Source organism: Chrysochloris asiatica, unplaced genomic scaffold (genome assembly GCF_000296735.1).
Source record: "Chrysochloris asiatica unplaced genomic scaffold, ChrAsi1.0 scaffold00209, whole genome shotgun sequence".
In the NCBI taxonomy this organism is placed as follows: domain Eukaryota; kingdom Metazoa; phylum Chordata; class Mammalia; order Afrosoricida; family Chrysochloridae; genus Chrysochloris; species Chrysochloris asiatica.
In genome coordinates, this window is record NW_006408727.1 from 5,208,057 (window position 1) to 5,219,496 (window position 11,440).

At 37.8% G+C, this 11,440-nt stretch overlaps 1 pseudogene; it reads right to left on the minus strand.

Annotated features, from left to right (window-relative positions):
- Positions 1-1,940: 1,940 nt before the first annotated feature.
- LOC102822519 lies at positions 1,941-3,155 on the minus strand (annotated as a pseudogene).
- Between the last annotated feature and the right edge of the window lie 8,285 nt (positions 3,156-11,440).

Here is an 11,440-nt window from a genome sequence, read left to right on the forward strand (position 1 = left end):
AGTTGTCAAGGATTTCATTCTTCTTGGATCAACTATCAACACTCACGGAAGCAGCAGTCAAGAGATCAGACGACATATTGCATTAGGAAAATCTGCTGCACAGGAACTTTTTAAAGTTTTGAAGAGCAAAGATGTTAGCTTGAGCACTAAGGTGCACCTGACCCAAACCATGGTATTTTCAATAACCTCATATGGATATGAAAGCTGGACAGTGAATAAGGAAGATAGTAGAAGAATTGATGCCTTTGAATTATGGTGTTGGAGGAGAATACTAAAAGTGCCATGGTCTTCCAAAAGAACCAATAGATCTGTTTTGGAAGAGATCCAGCCAGAGCGCTCCTTGGAGGTCAGGATGGCTATGTCTCTCATACTTTGGACATATTGTCCAGAGGGAATAGTCGCTGGAGACAGATGTCATGCTGGGTAAGATGGAGGGTCAGAGAAAAAGAGGAAGACCCTAACGAGATGGATCAGCCAGGTGGCATCATTTATGGCATTAAGTATGGCAGTGATAAGTGAGGTTGGCCCAGGATCGGACATTGTTTCGTTCTTCTGTGCATGGGGTCATTATGAGTTGGTTCCGACTTGATGGTACCTGACAACAACAACAACAACAACCTTCAAATATTTTTATATTTAGGGTTCAGAGTCTAGAGGTATAACAAGTATATAATCTGCTCAAGGCCCCCTAAAAATAAAATATTATTTTTAATCACTGAGGTCCTAATTATTCATTAAGAGTTTTAATTATTTTGCTTGATGTGTATTACAAGGAGTGTGTCTAAAACTAACCTTTCAAAAATTCACACATTGATCAGTCATTATTAGAACTGTTATTTTCATTAAGCAGTCCATGTAAGTGCACCTGTGCATACTTAAAGAATTTTACTTCCAAATAGCCTTTGATACCTTATACCATTTGAAGTAGGTTGTCCATTTTAACTAGAGATAATCATCCTATCCTAAAAATCTATTCCATGAACACTCTATAATTACCTGCATCAATAGCAATTAAGTTTGAGCTATGATCAACATACGGATGTCTAATAAACAATAAACTATAGATTAAAATTCAGGTCTCTCATAGAGTTAAGTAATGGTAGTTTGGTACATTCACCATTATTTTACTTCATTTCATAAAGAAATACATTTGCCTTTACAAAAATAACAATTTCAAGTTTACAAATAATGTAATTATTTATTATATTTAACATCATTACAAACAAAGTAATTATGTAAAGATTTAGCCTCATTACAAATCAAAGTAATGATGCTAAATCTTCAAGTTATAACCAACAAAAGTAAATATTGATTTGCTTACAAATGGTTCATGGCACTACAACTAAAATTAAAATATCTCAAAATGTCTCAAGGTCTCAAAGAATAGGTTTACCAAAAATAACTTCATAAATAGTCTAAAGAAAAATCTCAAAATTTCTAACTTAAAGTGTTCAAAATCTATTTTCATTGGCAAAAACATCCCTCAATAAAATAAGGTTACTACAAATGGAAATCAATTTTAAAATTTGCTTTATTTTAATATTTTTGCAAAAACTTTGTTTTAATTACTGTTTGATTTTTCACCTCTCTTGGGTACAGTTTTTACTTCAACCACTAAACATTTTAAGAAAGACACCATCTAGTTGCTGTGAGCCACTAGGTCCAGTCAGTACATTACCTTAGAGACAAAAACATAGCCAATCATTGTGGTACTTTTGCTGTTGCTGTTGTTGTTAGGTGCCATTGAATCAGTACTGACTCATAGCGACCCTATGTACAACAGAATGAAACATTGCCCAGTCCTGGGCCAACCTCACAGTTGTGGTTCTTTTTGTCCCAGGTATTTAAGTGGTCAAAATGCAAAACTCATGTTTATGCCCTAAATCACCCCAGCATGAGATACAGTGTCAGAAATTGTCTGCACTAGTCTTATAAGTGCATCAGTGTACTTCAGGTATCTGAAAAGGGCCTGTCTTCTCACTACATTTTCCAAATGTAAAAATTTGAGACAGATCAGATTCCTCCATTTGATTATTTTCCTCAGAAGTTTCTTCATTTGCAATTAAGGCATCATCAGAATCTTTTGCTTGATCCCCCCCCCCCCCCAGGACCATTTCTTTTGATGTCATAGAAGATTCTTCTTCTTCCTCTTCATTCTCATCTTCATCCTTTTCTGTACAGTGCTGTCTGGTACAACTACTTTTTCATCTATCCTGAGATAAAGACTATGCTTCAGCTTCTTCTACCATAGCTGAAGAAATTTCACTGGAATTTGTTTGACTGACTGTCTTCCCTTACCTTCTTTGTCAAATCTGAGTCTTTTCATTCATACCCCTCTGCATCCACAGCACCTTCATTTGGGTGTTTATTTTTTTATAGGGTTCAGTGAGGAACATTCTGATTCAGATGTCAGAGAGTCACTGTGGTTTTTTGTCCTCATTTTGCTATAGGTTTGACTCTTTGCTGTTAGTGTTCTTGGGCAAACCATTTGTTGGCATGAAGGCTGACAAAAAAACCTTTGGCTGATTAAGTGGCCTGGGTGTTTCAGGTCCATTTATATTAAACCTCTCAGTATAATAATTCCGTGAATTTGCAGGAAACATGATGCCATTCACTCAATTTAAACTGTTGGAATTGCTTTTGTCTAAAGAAGGATAAACACAGCTAACAACCGTCACATTCTTTTCCACTCCTCTGAGAAATTTGTCTGTTCCTGTATAGTTTCTCCTTGGATCTGTTAGCAATTCACAGAGTCATTGAAAAAGATGCCATTAAATCCAGTGACAATTTTCAGTATTCTTTTCTTCATTCATCAAAAGTAATATATTTGACATTAGGATTGGGTGGAACTCTTGGTTCAGGAGCTGATGTTCTGAAATCAACCATCACTTTCTCAAGTTTGAAAATAAAGTAACCTTTAAATTGGGACCATTTTTTCCTGGAAATTATCCAAATGTTCATTAAGACATGAATGTCTGAAAACTAACAAATCCATTCAATGAACACTTGCGATTCAAATCGACCTTGCAGTCCAATTAACCCAGAGAACCACACCAAGACTCTTATATGTATATACCAGGAGGCTTCAAAAAGATAGTTTCTCTAGTCTTCGTTGCATGACAAAGAAATTGATGCAGGACAGGATAAACCTCCTCTTCCCCTACCCCTCTCCCTGCATCTCCTACAGCCTGTTTATGTCCCTGGCTTCCCAGAGTCCCTACTAGCCTCTGCCTCCCACTGAGGATCTCCAGAAGACCAGAATGCCTTCCCCTATCCCCATCTTGTTCCCCCTGCCTCATACACACTCCTTGCAGGTGATGTGGGGCCGTGGGAAACAAGGGAGAGAGCGAGCACCTCCCTGAGAAGCTACCACCAACAAATATCTTTTTAAACAACATAAAAGATGAATATACTCATGGACTTCAGCAGATGGAATATGCTTAAATCATATTGACTACATCTGTAGAAGAAGACAGTGGAAAAATGCCATATAATCACAGCCAAAACAAGGCTAGGGGCAGACTGTGGAATACTACATAAATTACTTCTATCCAAGTACACACTGAAGCTGAAGAAAATTTAAAAAGTCCATGAGAGCCAAAATATACCCTTGAACATATCCCATCAGAATTTAGAGATCATCTCAAGAACAGACTTGAGGCATTATGATAGAACAGGGATGTAAGGAAGGAGGAGTAGACCCTACACCCCTCACTGGCAACCCCCTAGTAACCACCAACAACCACAGGTAGAAGAAGATAACTAAATAAGTATACACGAAGAAGAAAATCTTATGAGCTACAAGAAAATCAGAGATGGACATGTTAAAGAATAAATACCCCTAGACAGCCATGATCAATTTCTATCTCACTGGCTTTCAGAGATGGACACTCTGGACTATGGAACTTGCTTTCTTGAATTCCTGTTGTCTTGCATCCTTGCTACCTCACCTGAATCTGCAACTCCTTGCTACAAGTCCAGGAGAATTCCCATGGCACATTTGGTAACCTTTCGACCTAAAAGACTTAAAGGCAGAAGTGTTGCTGGGTGACATCAAGAATATCACACAGGAAGAAAGCAAAAGGTCATTAAGATAACAAGAAATGGATGTCAGAAGAGTCTCTGAAACTTGCTCTTCAGTGTAGAGATGACAAAACAAATGGAAGAAATGTGAATGTTAAAGATCTGAATAAAAAGTTTAAAAGGCAGATGAAAAAGACAAACTCAAAGTTAAAATGAAATGTGCAAAGACCTGGAATTAGAAAACCAAAAGGGAAGAACACACTATGCATTTCTCAAGCTGAGGAAACTGAAGAAAAAACTCAAGCCTCGACTTGAAATATTGAAATATTCCATGGCCAAAATATTGTATAATGAGGAAAGCATCAAAAGAAGATAGACAGAATACAAAGTTACTGTACACACACAAAAAAGTTGATGTCCAATCATTTCAATAGCCAATGACACTGAAGGAATAAGTCCAAGGTTCAGTGAAGATATTTGCTAAGAACAAGGTGCTGGGAAATGATGGAATTCAAATGGAAACCTTTCAATAAACTGCAGCAATACTGGAATCACTCACTCATCTAAGCCATGAAATTTAGAAGACAACTACCTGGCCAATTGACTGGCAGGGATCCTTATTTTGTGCTCATTCCAAAAAGAGTTGACCCAATGGAATTTGGAAATCGTCAGACAATATCATTAATACCACATGCAAGTGAAATTTTGCTAAAGATAATTCAAAAATGGCTGAAACCATACAATGACAGAGAACTTCAAGAAGTTCAAGATGGATTCAGAAGAGGACGTAGAATAAAGGACATCATTGCTGATATCAGATGAATCTTGGCTAAAAGAAGAGGAGACCAGAAAAATGTTTACCTGAGCTTTATTGATAATTCAGAGACTTTCAATTGTGTGGATCATGACAAGCTATGTACAACATTGTGTAGAATAATTATTCTGGAACACTTGATTATGCTCCAGAGAAACCTCTACATAGATCAAGAGGCAGTTGTTCGAACAGAACAAATCAACAATAATGTTTAAAATTAAGAAAGGTAGTGTGCTATGGTAATATCCTTTTACCAAATTTATTCAATCTATGTGCTGAATACATAATCTGAGTAGCTGGATTATATGAAGACGAACGTGACATCGGATTGGAGGAAGAGTCATTAACAACTTGCTATATGCATATGAGGAATCCTGGTGTGGAGCTGAGGGTTAATGCATTGGATAGTAAAGTTGCTTTGAAACTTAAAATGAGTGGTTATAGCTCTCCAACTGCTCTTTCAAACCTGACTCCACAGCACTTAACAACAACAATATAAACATATGATATAACCTTGATTGCTGAAAGCAAAGAGGGCTTAAAATACTTATTTATGAAAATCAAAGACCACAGCCTTATGTGTGGGTTGCATTTCAGTGTAAAGAAAACAAAAATCTTCACCATTGGTTCAAGAAACATTCTTATAAATGGAGGAAAGATTGAAGTTTTCAAAGACTTCATTTTGCTCAGATCAACCATCAACACTCATGGAAACAATAGTCAAGAAATCAAATGACATATTGTGTTAGGCAAATCTGCACAAGATGTCTTTAAAGTATTGAAGAGCAAAGATATCAGTTTGAGGACTAAGGTGTGCCTTACCCAAGCCATGGTATTTTCAATACCTTCATATGCATGTGAAAGATGAACAGTGAATTAAAACAAGGTTAGGGTTCTAATGTGGAACTCATCATCAACTGCTCACCTGCAAGGTCAACCTGAAGCTGAAAAAAAAGAAAAGAGCACCATGAAAGCAAAAACAATGCTTTGAGTATATTCCACCTGAATTTAGAGGACATCTCAAGGACAGATTTTATGCATCAGATACTGATGACTGAAGACCAGAGGAGCTATGATATGACATTAAGAACATCATGCCTGATTAAAGGAAAAAGTCATTAAGAGGGCAATAAAGAAAGAAAACAACAAAGTGGATGTGAGAAGAGACTGAAACTTACTACTAAATATAGGGTTGCTAAAGTGAATGGTAAGGAGGCCTGGAACGTAGTGGTTACAAATCTGGCTGCGAACCTCAAGGTCAGCAGTTCGAAACTACCAGCTGTTCCACGGGAGAAAGAGGAGGTTTTCTGCTCCCATAAAGATTTACAGCCTCAGAAACCCTGTACAGGGTCGCTATGAGTAGGAACCAACTCCACGGCACTTAACCACCACCAAAGTGCATGGTTTCTCTGTATTTGTAAGGTTTTCAGTGACTAAATATTCAGAAGACAAGAAAGAAGAAAAAGATCAAAATGGATGTCAGAAGAGACACTGAAACTTGCTCTCCAACTTAAAGATGCTAAAGCAAATGGAAGAAATTACAAGGTAAAAGACCTGAACAGAAAATTTCAAATATCAGCTCGAGATGATAAAGCCAAATATTACAACAGAATATGCAAATATCTGGAGTCAGAAAAACAAACAGAAAGAACACACTCAGCATTTCTCAAGCTGGGGGAACGGAAGAAAAAATTCAAGCCTCGACTTCCGTTACTGAAAGATTCTCTGGGCAAATTATTGAATGATACAGAAAGCATCAAAAGAAGATGGAAGGAATATACACAGAGTCACTATACCAAAAGGAAACGGTTACTGTTCAACCGTCTCAAGAGGTAGCATATGATCAAGAACCAATGATACTGAAGGAAGAAGTGGTACATTGAAGGAATTAGCAAAGAAAGGCACCACAAATTGATGTAATAAAAATTGAAATCTTTCAAGAAAGTGAAGTGACACAAGAGGCACTCACTCATGTCTGCCAAGAAATTTGGAAGACCACTATCTGGCTAACTGATTGGAAGAGATCCATATTTGTGCCCATTCCAAATAGAGGTGACCCAACATAATGTGGAAATCATCGGACAATATCTTTGATATCCCATGCAAATAAAGTTTTGTTAAAGGATCTTTGGTAGCATAGTGGTTACGAATCGGGCTGTGAACCACAAGGTCAGCAGTTCAAAACTACCAGCTGCTCCGCGGGAGAAAGAGGAGGCTTTCTGCTCCCATAAAGATTTACAGACTCGGAAACCCTGTTCAGGGTCATTATGGGTCGGAACCGACTCGACGGCACTTAACAACAACAAAGGTAATACAGAAATGGCTAGAAGCATACATTGACAGAAATTCCAGAGGTTCAAGCCAAATTCAGAAGAGGTCGTGGAATGAGGGATATCATTGCTGATGTCTGATGGATCTTGGCTGAAAGCAGAGCATATGAGAAAGAGGTTTACCTTTGCTTTATTGACTACACAAAGGAACAATTAAGTGTGTTCATAAGGAATCTGTACCTGGACCAAGAAGTTGTTCGAACAGAACATGGGAACGAACACTGAATGGTTTAAAATTAAGAAAGATATGTGGCAGGGTTGTATTCTTTCACCATACTTATTCAACCTGTATGCTGAGCAAATACTCCAAGAAGATGGGTTATATGAAGAAACACGTGGCATCAGGATTGGAGGAAGACTCATTACTAACCTGCAATATGTAGATGATGCGACCTTGCTTGCTGAAAGTGAAGAGGACTTGAAACATTTACTGAAGAAGATCAAAGATCCCAGCCTTCGGTATGGATTACATCTCAATGTTAAGAAAACAAAAATCCTCACCACTGGACCAATAAACATCATTCTTATCAATGGGGAAAAGATTGAAGTTGTCAAGGACTTCAATCTTCTTGAATCAACTATCAACACTCACAGAAGCAGCAGTCAAGAGATCAGACAACGTATTATATTAGACAAATCTGCTGCAGAAGAACTTTTTAAAGTGTTGAAAAGCAAAGATGTCAGTTTGAGGACTAAGGTGCGCCTGACCCAAGCCATGGTATTTTCATATTCATGCAAAAGCTGGGCAGTGAATAAGGAAGAACGTTGATGAATTGATACTTTTGAGTTATGGTGTTGGAGGAGAATTTTGAAAGTGCCATGGGCTCCCAAAAGAACTCATAGATCCTTTTTGCAAGAAATGCAGCAAGAATGCTATTTGGAGGCCAAGATGGCCAAACTTCATTTCTCATATTTGGACATATTTTCAGGAGGGACCATTTGCTGGAGAAGGAGATCATGTTTGGTAAGGTGGAGGGTCAGAGAAAATGATGAAGACCCCCAGTGAGATGGATTGGTCAAGTGGCAGCATTGATGGACTCAAGTGTGGCAATAGCAGTGAAGTTGGCCCAGGATCAGGCAGTGTTTTGTTCTGTTGTGCATAAGTTCGCTAAGAGTCAGTACCAATTCGATGGCACCTAACAACATCAACAAAGTGAATGGGAAATTTTCACCTACTTTGGACATATTATCAGGACAAACCAGTCTCTAAAGAAGGACATGCTTGGAACATTGGAGGGTCAGCAAAAAAAGAGGAAAGCTCTAACAACATGTATGGGCACTTTGTCAGCAGCAATGGGGTCAGTTGTTATAGTGAATGTTTGGATGGCGCAGGACATGGCAATATTTCATTGTATTGTGTACAGGATCGCTGTATGTCTTAAGTTTTTTGAGGACACCTAACAACAACAATATCAGAAATATAATTAACCCTGATAGCATAGTGGATTGTGAGTTGGACTAGTAACCACAAGGTTAGTAGTTTGAATTTACCAGTCACTCTGTGGGAGAAAGATGAGGCTTTCTGCTCCAGTACAGATTACAGCTTCAGAAACCCTGTTGTTGTTGTTACGTGCCGTCGAGTCGGTTCCGACCCATAGCGACCCTGTACAGGGTTTCCGAGGGTGTAAATCCTTACGGGAGTAGAAAGCCTCATCTTTCTCCCGCGGAGCAGCTGGTAGTTTCGAACCGCTGACCTTTAGGTTCGCAGCCCGATTCGTAACCACTACGCTACCACAGGCACAAAACCACCACTGCCACTATCTGAAGAATGAATAATTCTGTGTCAGAAGAACAGTCAGAAGTCTCCTAAAATGTGAGGATGGGGAGATTTTTACTCATGTGTTTAGGTCATGTTATTCTTAGGGACAAGATCCTAGATAAGAACCTCATGCTTGGTGAATGACAGGGTCTGCCAGAAAGAAAAAGTTCTGTAATCAGATGGATTGACACAGTGTCTGCAACAATTTGGTTTAATGGTTTTGAGGATGGCTCAGGACAGGGCAGTGTTTTATATTGTTTGCTGTACATAGTGCTGTTACGAGTCAGAGGCCACTTGACAATTAAAAACAAAAGCAACACACTTTAGTGATATCAATTTGATTATTCGTGTGGTACAACTGTCCCCAAAGATCTTTGCCAAACTTTCTATCACCATAAATAGAAATTCAATGCTTCTTGAATAATGCCTCCCCCTTTTCGACTATTTCATCAGGTAGCCACTAATAAAATTCTATGTCTTATATTTGTCTGATTATTATATATGATAGCCACTACATATCTATCAACTTGTCTTACTGTGGTAATGTGTGTGTTTCTGTGATGGTGGACATTATCAGCAGGGTCATACATAGAGGATTGGTTTCAGTAGAGCGTTTAGATTTAAAAAAAAGAGAGTTGGGACACTTTTGTATCGTTAGCCATTGAAAACGTTATTAATCGAAGCAGAACATTGTATGATATAGTGCTAAAAGATGAGTCTCTCCAGTTATGTCACTCAAAATATGATGGGGAAAGAACTATCTGTTTAATGTTTAGTCAACTTTAATGGCATGTTGTTGTCAAGTGCCATCGAGTTGGTTCCAACTCAACACATCAACTCAATACTACAGCCTAACAACATTATACAGTGTTAATGAGACTTTAAATACGTGAGGGAATGTGAAATCTCTCCTTTTGTCCATGAAGCGACTGGTGGGCCTAAACCTCAGACCTTGTGATTCACAATCCAGTGCTGATTGTATGGAACCACCACATTTCTTTAATGACATGGATACAGCAAACATTTCAGGACCCTAATTTGCTGATGATGTACAAATCAAAATGAGAAAAAACAGCTGCAAACTTCATTAGTAATCAGAATGAGAAATGTACAAATTATAAATCTGGGAAAATTAGAAGTCATAAAAAATAAAATGGAACTAACAAAGATAGATATTCGAGGCATTGTTGTTGTGGTTGTTACTGTTGTTAGGTGTCATAGAGTTGGTTACAACTCATAGCGAGCTGGTATTGGCCTGTAGAAGGTATTCGAGGAGCTCCTGATAGGTTTGAACTGCTGACCTTTGCAGTTAGCAGTCCAGTGCTTACCCCGTAGTGCTACACCAGGTCTCCATTAGTGAACTGAAATTGACTAGTATTGACTATTTTTAATTGGACTGTCATATGGTTTACTAGGCTAAGAAAGACAAACTAAAAAGAAATGGCATCATATTCAAACTAAAAAGAGCATTTCAAGATCTTTCTTGACACACAATGCAGTCTGTGATAAGATACTATTCGTATGCCTAAAAGGAAAGCCAGTTTATACCACTATTATTCATATTTACACACCAACCACTATAGCCAGTGATGATGAAATAGAATTCTACCAGCTTCTTCTGTTTGAAATTGACCAAACATGCAATCAAGATGTATTAATTACTACTGATGATTGGAATTAGAAAGTTAGTATTATAGAGTAAGGATTGGTAGTTGGAAATAAGGCCTTCTTCATGTTAGAAACAACATTGGAAATTGCATAATTGGATTTTTCAAGACCAATGACTTAGCCATTGCTAATACTTTTTCAACAATATAAATAACCTCATCTTTCACCCATAGAACAGCTGGTAGTTTTGAACTGCTTAGCTTAAGGTTAACAGCCTCAGTAGTAAACACTATGCTACTAGAGCTCCAAATTCAGAAGAGAATGTGAAAGTAGGTATCATTCTTGGCATTAGATGAATTATGACTGAAAGTAAAGAGTGCCAGTGTGATGTTTACTTGTGCTTTATTGATTATGCAAAGCATCCAACTGTGTGTATCGTCATAAGCTAAAAATAGCATTGCAAAGAATGGGAATTCCAGAAAGCCTTATTGTGCTCATGGCAACTTTTACACGTACCAAAAGCCAATGGTTCAGAGAGAACGAGAGAGTTACTGAATGCTCTAAAATCAGGAAAAGTTTATGCTAAGATTGTATCTTTTTATCATATTTATTCAACTTGCATGCTGAGCAAGGGCTGGAGGAAGACTAAACAATCTTCAATATGCACATAATAAGACTTCATTTTGTAAGCAAAAGATGAATGAAAACACATATGGTTGAAGATCAGAGAGTACAGCCTTCAACATCAATGTAAAGAAGATGAAAGTTCTCACAATTAGACTTATAAATAACCTTATGGTAAATGTAGAAAAGATTTAAGTCATCAAATACTTTATTTTGTTTGGATCCACAATCACTGCTCAAGGAAGCAGTAGTCAAGAAATAAAATGACATATTGTATTGGGC